Genomic DNA, 7,334 nt, shown 5'->3' with positions numbered 1-7,334 from the left:
AAAAAAAAAAAAAAAAATGATGGTGCAGAAAGGGAGAGAAGGGCTGCAGACAGCAGTCTGAGCGGGTGTGAATGGTGTTCCTGTTGCCCACACAGACAGCCACACAGCAGCCGTGCGAGCAGGTGCTGACCCCACCACACAGCAAACGGCGAGAACAACAGGTGCAGCCGCGGGTCCCTTCAAGTCCATCTTTGGAAGTCTGTGGACAAACAGCAACTCCAGAGCTTTCTGACGCCCACAAACCCACACTGACATGAAACATTACATATTGGATATATATATATATAAAGCGGGCTTTAAAAGTTCAATAAAAGGAATGGAAGCTTCAGGGCAAAAAAGTAACTGAATCCACAGAGGAATATGCATCAAAGCGTATCGATCAGTCACATTTGTCAAGCTGTAAAAAGAGCAAAAGAAAAAAACGGGTTTCACCTCATGTCATCCAACCATAAGAATCAATTTAAGGGTTACAGCATTTGCTTAAAGAAGCAAGTCAGAAAGTCTGCATCTGTTTGGAACAAAGAGAGGCCAAACCGACAGGAGAATTTGAACGGTTCACTAACAGCCTCCCTCTCCAGGAGAATATGTCAGGCCTTCTGCGACAAATTGTCTGCTATTACCTCTGGAGCACAGAACATTCAAAGGCTGGCGGGTCTCTGCTGCGTGGGCTGCCACTAAACCAGTCATTTCTAATTGGATTAACTTTGTTCTTTACCTTAAAGACATTTAATGTTTGGCTGGACGGGCTTCTGTTTTTGTCCACTTTGCTATCAGTCCAACAGCTTCCAACAAGTCTCTAGATGTTTGTTCAAAAGAAAATAGGCACGAGGTAGAAAGTACGATGCAAGCTAGGAGTCTTTAGCCGTGGCAGCTCATCTGTAAACTGTACACAGCAAGATAAACGATGCTCAGCCTGCTGAGATGGCAGCCCTTTACAGATGTGGTTGTTACCCCTGCCACCTGTGTGCTGCAGAAATGCATTGCAGTTATTTTTATGCAAAACACTTTAGCCTTTTCATATATCTTCAGCTTTATGACGCCCTGTCAGCGCTGATTTTTCCCATGGGGTGCCGCTTCTCTCCCAGCATCCCTGTGCACTCAGTGAGGTCTCACTCGCTGTAACCCACAGACATGAGTTCCTTTTTACAATTTGCTCCATCCTCCGTTTCCTCTTAATGGCACTCATGAGACTCTCCCATCCAGCGGTCAAGCAGATGATTGCACGTTCTATGAGTTTTGTGCTGCCTGTTTTAACATTTCATGTTCGTTTTTCCTCTAAATCAGGGACGTCCAAACTTTTTGACAGGTTTGGTGAGGTGAAAATGTTTGAGCATTTTATCGCAATGGCATACTTTTTGTTTGTTTAGATAGAAAACATACATTTAAATACAATTTTTTGCACAGTTCCTTCTCGGTTAGCTTGTCGCAGCTAGCATGTCTCGTCTGGTAGTTATTGAATTCCTTGAAAACAGTGTCATATCATAGGCAGACAGGTGTTCAATATTTCCTTTGATAAAAACATCCCAATTTCCACTTGTCCTGGAAGTGTTGGCCCTCACTGTCAGCTAGCAATTTAGCATTAAGCTAATAAGTGTCACAGAAGGGTCGCACAACAGGTTTACAACGGCTTCAAATGTAATTTTCCTATCTACAATCAAGGAATTTTGCTCACAGTTTGTCAAAAATTCTTGATTTTATGAAAGGAACCTGGAAATTTTAATGCCGGTCACATTTGTCCGGACTTTGGACATGCCTGCTCTAAACTGAGCTTCATTCTCCAGTGATCTAACTGAAGCTCATAGCCCTTTGACTGTCTAGAGAAGTTGACTGAATGACCACCAAATACAGGAAGTACCTGCTGGTCCCAAAAAGCAGAAATCCCATAGACTTCTATTGAGAAAAAAACAGCTATTTCTCTGTCGTTACATTATATTTGTCAGAATAAGCAGTCCTGGGCCCAATCCGAATTCTTCCCCTCCCCCTTCCCCTTCATCTGGTCCTCCACACGTAGAGTTATGAAAAAATGGTTTCTCATATCTTGGACGTCACCAATAATCGCCGGTTTCTCTATAGCACGGAGCTTCCAGCGCTCAAATATGCATAACAACAGCAGTTTCATAACTGTAAAAAAGGCATGCTACAACAAAAAGTCCTTGCTTACATTTAAATGTAAACTTGTGTGGTTCAGAGCGCACCCACGTGAAGAAAAGCGCTTCTCGGTGCTGGACGGTGTACCCTCTGGATGGAGAACTTTATATCCCTCCGTTTGGAGGGTCGGTTTTAAAAGATACATTTCCCGGACACAAACTTGCACTTAAACTGCCCCTTCAAATGAAGGGGAAGAGAGAAGGGATGAATTTGGATTGGGCTTTGCTCCGAAACCTTTTTATTAACATATTCTTGCTAATCCTAATTTTTTTTCAAGATGTTTTCGCTGTAGGACTAGTTATTTGTGAGGGACCAGGCAAGATGGCGGCCAAACACAACATTAAACTCATAACTAGCCGAAATGTCACAACTGTAGCCAGAAGCTGAATTTGCGTATTTATAGTAGAAGATTCCTAACTTTAACACTTAACCTAACCGTAACCCAGTCCCGGTGTTTTTCTAGGGGAAGAGTGCAAACTTCACCCGGACTTTCGGTGGAGGACTTCCGGCTAACGAGTCCCTTATGCCATGTTGGGGCCATGTTGTTTTCTGCATCCAGGTCCTCTTGAGTTGTCCAAGTTATAAACTGACCAATCTAATACCTCAGTAAAAATAGATGGTCTGGCGTCGATCGTTTGAAGTGTTCGATTGACAGATTCTCCTGAGTCTTCTTTCTGTGGAAGGGGCGTGGACTTCCAACAAGCTCACTCCTGATTGCAGAGCGCGGTTGCCATAGTAATGTTGACTCAGACCGCGGCTTACTGAAGACGTCTGGTTCCAACATGGCGCCAGACATATCAGGAGTGAATTGACTACATTTGGTTGGAACTGAGAGCAAATCATTTTTTATGGGTCACTTCTGCTCAGTCCAGTTCTCTTATACAGTCAGTGTGTCTACTTTTTACATTTATTGCAATTTGTGTAAATAGATATAAATAAAAAGCTTGTTTACATGTTGTAACAGTTAAAACAGGGAAACAACTAAATAACCTTTCCTTAAATGCATCTGTTACAACGCTTGACTTCTCGTTTTTTGCTGCTTTTGTCGTCCAGCGCGTTCAGTAAGCACCTGTGCCAAAAGCAGGCTTTAGTAATGGCAGCTTAGCCAGAGGGATTTGGAAGACTTTTCAGTTGGGAGATAAAGGCACCAGAGCCCTTTGTCTCCCAGCTTCTCCTCATGATTTCATAGCCTGATTAGCGTTTGCAGTTGCTAATCTGTCTCTCGCCTTCCCGTCCTCTCTAACACCTATCATCGCTTTCACAACAAACACAACTTTTCTCTTTTAATTATGGCTTTTCTTCGGGGGGCTCCAGTTACAACTGAAAAGAGAGGAGCAAAACATAGCAGAAACACAATTATACCTGAGAGGAGGAGGGAAGGCTCTCGAGGGAGGTGTCGTGTCTGCACGCGGGTTTCTGTGCTGCAGGAGTGTGAGTCTCAGCGTGCATATGTGTGCCCATGTCAGTCTACAAGAAGGTTCTTTGGCATTTTGATAGCTGTTGTGCATAGACCACCTATTGTGAGCTATGATCTTCTTAGCAGGCATCTGCCAAAAGAGCTAAATTTACCCATACCACCGATCATAGCGAACAAAAAGCTACACGAAGAGAATGTGAGCTACCTTTCAGGTTCCCCGTGTGAGGAAAAGAAAAGATACTAACAGGGTGTGAGATCTACGGTAATGGTTGCCATGCAGAGACGGGAGCGCAGCTTATTTAGCATGCTGAAGTGGAAAATGAAAGGCTAGCGTTGGTAGTTAAAGAAGCAAAAATGGCAGCAGAACTGAATGTGTTACAATAGTTCTAATAATGCATTTGTCATCTAAGGAGCATGCTCCCTGCAGGATACTTCCCTACGTGACATCATGAATGTTGATAACAAAATAATAAAAAAAAAGACTGAGTGAAAGGTTTTGGATTTCAGCATTGTGTAATTAGACTGCACCTCTTTTTGCCGTCGTACCCGGTGGGCCGTGTGTGCGTTTGTCTGAGCTCAAAGTGAGTGTCTGAGTGTGTGCACTGCATACTCATGCGCTCGCCTGGAGCTCAGGGCTGTGCAGTGAATGTATATGTGCTTACTGCAGTCAAACTCTGGTTAGAAACGTTTGCCCTTGCTGCAGCTTTGCACAGCGCCACAGACATTGGCGTGTGTTTGCGTGTGTGTGTCCCGCAATATTCGGTCTCTATGCACCATCAGGGGTGCAAATATTACTTGGATTGCAATCCAAACTGTCAGCTTTTATCACTAAATTATTTTAAAAAAGTTAAGAAAACTTGATATATTAACAAATAGTTATGTGTCTGTCACAAGCAGCTATTTGTGGTTTGCCAAAAGACTTGACAGGAAGAAGTCTAAGGAGAGCTAGAGCTCCTCTTTGGCAAGACTCCAGTTCTGTCCATCCTATTTTAATTACCTACAGCACTTACCCGAGGGAATATCTCTTCCTCTCTTTTCTGTGTCTTCTCTCCTCTCCTTTCATTCTTCCTCTCTCTTGCTTCTAACTTGTATTATATCCCTCCGTCAGCCTGACTGACTTTGTTTTCTTTCCATCTTTTTTTCCTTGCACAACCAAGAGTCAAAGGTGTATGTGAAGGTAACTTTTTCATTAGCATATAAACGACCCCTTCCACTGAAAAGTATTTTAGGATGTTTAACCAAAGAAGACGTTCCCTTGACTGTGATTAGCCAGATAGCGCTTGAGGGAATGTCACTTCCATCGCAATAAAAGCAAAAACTGTAATTTGAATGATGGTTCCATCGCGCACACAAACAGGCTGCATAACTCCCCTATGAATTAGTTTATCTCTGCAGTGAAATGATTGACACCATCTGGTTCAGTGTTAAAATTGTTCTAGATTTAACAGAAATCTTACAGAAATAAATTACTTTTTCACTTGAAATGACTTGAGCTCAAGTTTTTAATTTAAAAAATTACCTTTTTTTGGGTACATTTTTAAATACTTACTGCTGTGCCACAGTGTATAGTGTATATCGTTTGTGGTGCTTCAGAATGAGTTTATGTGGGTGGAGAATTATGAAAAATGTCACCTTGGTTTGGCTTGGTTTGTTTTCACCATGAGCAACGGCGCCGACCATTGAATCATCACACAGTTATATCAGCTGCTTGTGTATGAAGGATATTGCATGAGATGAGCACTGACCAGGAGGGAAATAAAAATGTTTCGTCTCTGAATGTCTTATCTTCTCACTGCAGTGCTAATCAACTAAATATTAGCTTTTTTGGGACTTTAAATTACCACAATTGTTACATTTTCTATATTTAGCTTCCACTATTTGATCCACTGTAGAGATTGTTCTTAAATATTGTAATAAACTGCATTAAGGTTCCCTTATACGTGAAAGAAGAACCCTAATTTTTTAGCTATTGGTCAGAATTTTCTTGTTTGCTTTAATTTTGATTGAAACTAATATTTTAAAACAGAACATTTTGGAGTTTTCTTTTCAAAATTACGATTTCTATTGTTATTTTTGTGCTAATTAGACCAATTGATTGATGTCTTTCATGGGAAATTGTGAACTTGTAGAAATGCTGCGTTCATGTGGTGTTGGAATGATAGGAAAAATTACTAACTAAAAAAACACACATGAACGTTGGAAAAACAACAAATCTTCCAACAACAAATGAATGCAGAATAACTTTCTGCACCAAAACAAAAGAACAAATATCAATGTATTTATAGTGCACCATCTATGTGGAGACACCAGAACTACAGGGAATACAAGACATTATTATTGATTATCAATCTCATTTATTCCAGTCACACTAGTGCTGGGCACATCAATCCAAAATATCGATAATATCGCTCTCAAGTTGGTGTCGGATCGATACCGACTCGCAGATATCGATATTTCCACTCTTGTTTGATATTTCTGTATTTGTATCTACAACAAAGGACTTTACTGAGTCGCTGCCTCCCCGCTCTCGTCAGCCCTGTGAGATCTCAGCAGCAGACTTTGAGCAAACTTGCCATGAAATATCTGGCAGTGGTTGCAATGTCAGAGAATTTTTTCCAAAACAGGGAAGTTGGCTAGTCAGAGACGAAACCAAAAACATAAAAACCAAAAAATGTTGACAGTATGTTGTTCCTAAATAAAAACCTCTGATCGTTATTTACAAGTTATTCATATTTACACCTGTTTTAAAAGCTCTATTTAAATGCTTAGTTGTTTTTTTACAAGTTACTTTTCACCTATTTTTGTTGTTCTATTAAAAGGCTAAGAAGTTACAGATTATTTATATTTCTTCTGGTTATTTTTTATGGTTAAACATTTTGATTCATATCTGTTTCACAGTTACATGTTTCTTTTGGTTTGTTGACGGTTTTGTATTCACTTCTTCACTACTTTTTATTTAATTTCAAGAAGTTTTATTTGAATTCACTATTTTACATTTATTTCAAAATATTGTCCTAATTCTGTTTTTACATTTATCAAGTAATTAAAAAAGGGAAACTTCTAAAAATAAATACACTCACAGCGATTAAAAACAATTGAGATTTTGAGGTTCGTGTCACATCTACCGGATTTATGAAAAATATTGATATTGGTATATTTCCAATATTGACTAGTATCGGATTGGATCAATACCCAAATGCTCAGTTTTGCATACTCTTAGTTCGATTTAGATAAGCTGGGATGTACTTCTTCTTCTTCTACTGTTTGCTAACTCATGTTCGCCATCTACAGTTGGAAGAGGCTTGGTGCCAAATGTCGAAGTGATGCAAATCTTCTTTCACAGCTTTATTCCAATATATGAAAGACGTAGTGTCATGTAATTTCGGCTGGCACAAACCACAATTATTCATTTTAATTTTCAAATAGTTGTGAATTAAAAGGGACGCCATCCAAACTTCACTAACAAATCTGAGTCCCTGATTGGTCAAACCTGGTTTAGCTTTCAATGTGTGTTTTGTATGTAGAGCCTGAAAACGCTCATAGAAAGTTGCGTATCCTTGCAAGACTGCGAGAGTTTTCATCCCATTTTATTGAAAATGGTTGAATGTGAGCTGAAGAGGGTGCAGTGAATAAAGCAGTTTGTAGTTTTAGTAGTTTGAAGCAACTACAACATTATCTTACAGGTTTATTTGACATAGTTACTAAGAAAGTATCCAAATATCCCCCAAAAAATCCCCTTTCTGTATTCAAATTCAAATTCAAATTAATT

General features: G+C 39.9%; 1 protein-coding gene across 3 annotated transcripts in view; it reads left to right on the top strand.

The window, feature by feature from the left end:
* LOC112147595 (semaphorin-6B) overlaps window positions 1-7,334 on the top strand; it is a 41,377-nt gene that overhangs the window by 1,295 nt on the left and 32,748 nt on the right. The gene's annotated exons all lie outside the window — the stretch shown is intronic.

Source organism: Oryzias melastigma, linkage group LG17, assembly GCF_002922805.2.
Source record: "Oryzias melastigma strain HK-1 linkage group LG17, ASM292280v2, whole genome shotgun sequence".
NCBI classification, from domain to species: Eukaryota; Metazoa; Chordata; class Actinopteri; order Beloniformes; family Adrianichthyidae; genus Oryzias; species Oryzias melastigma.
Note: the sequence above shows the minus strand (reverse complement) of the source record. Positions and strands in the feature narration are given on the sequence as shown.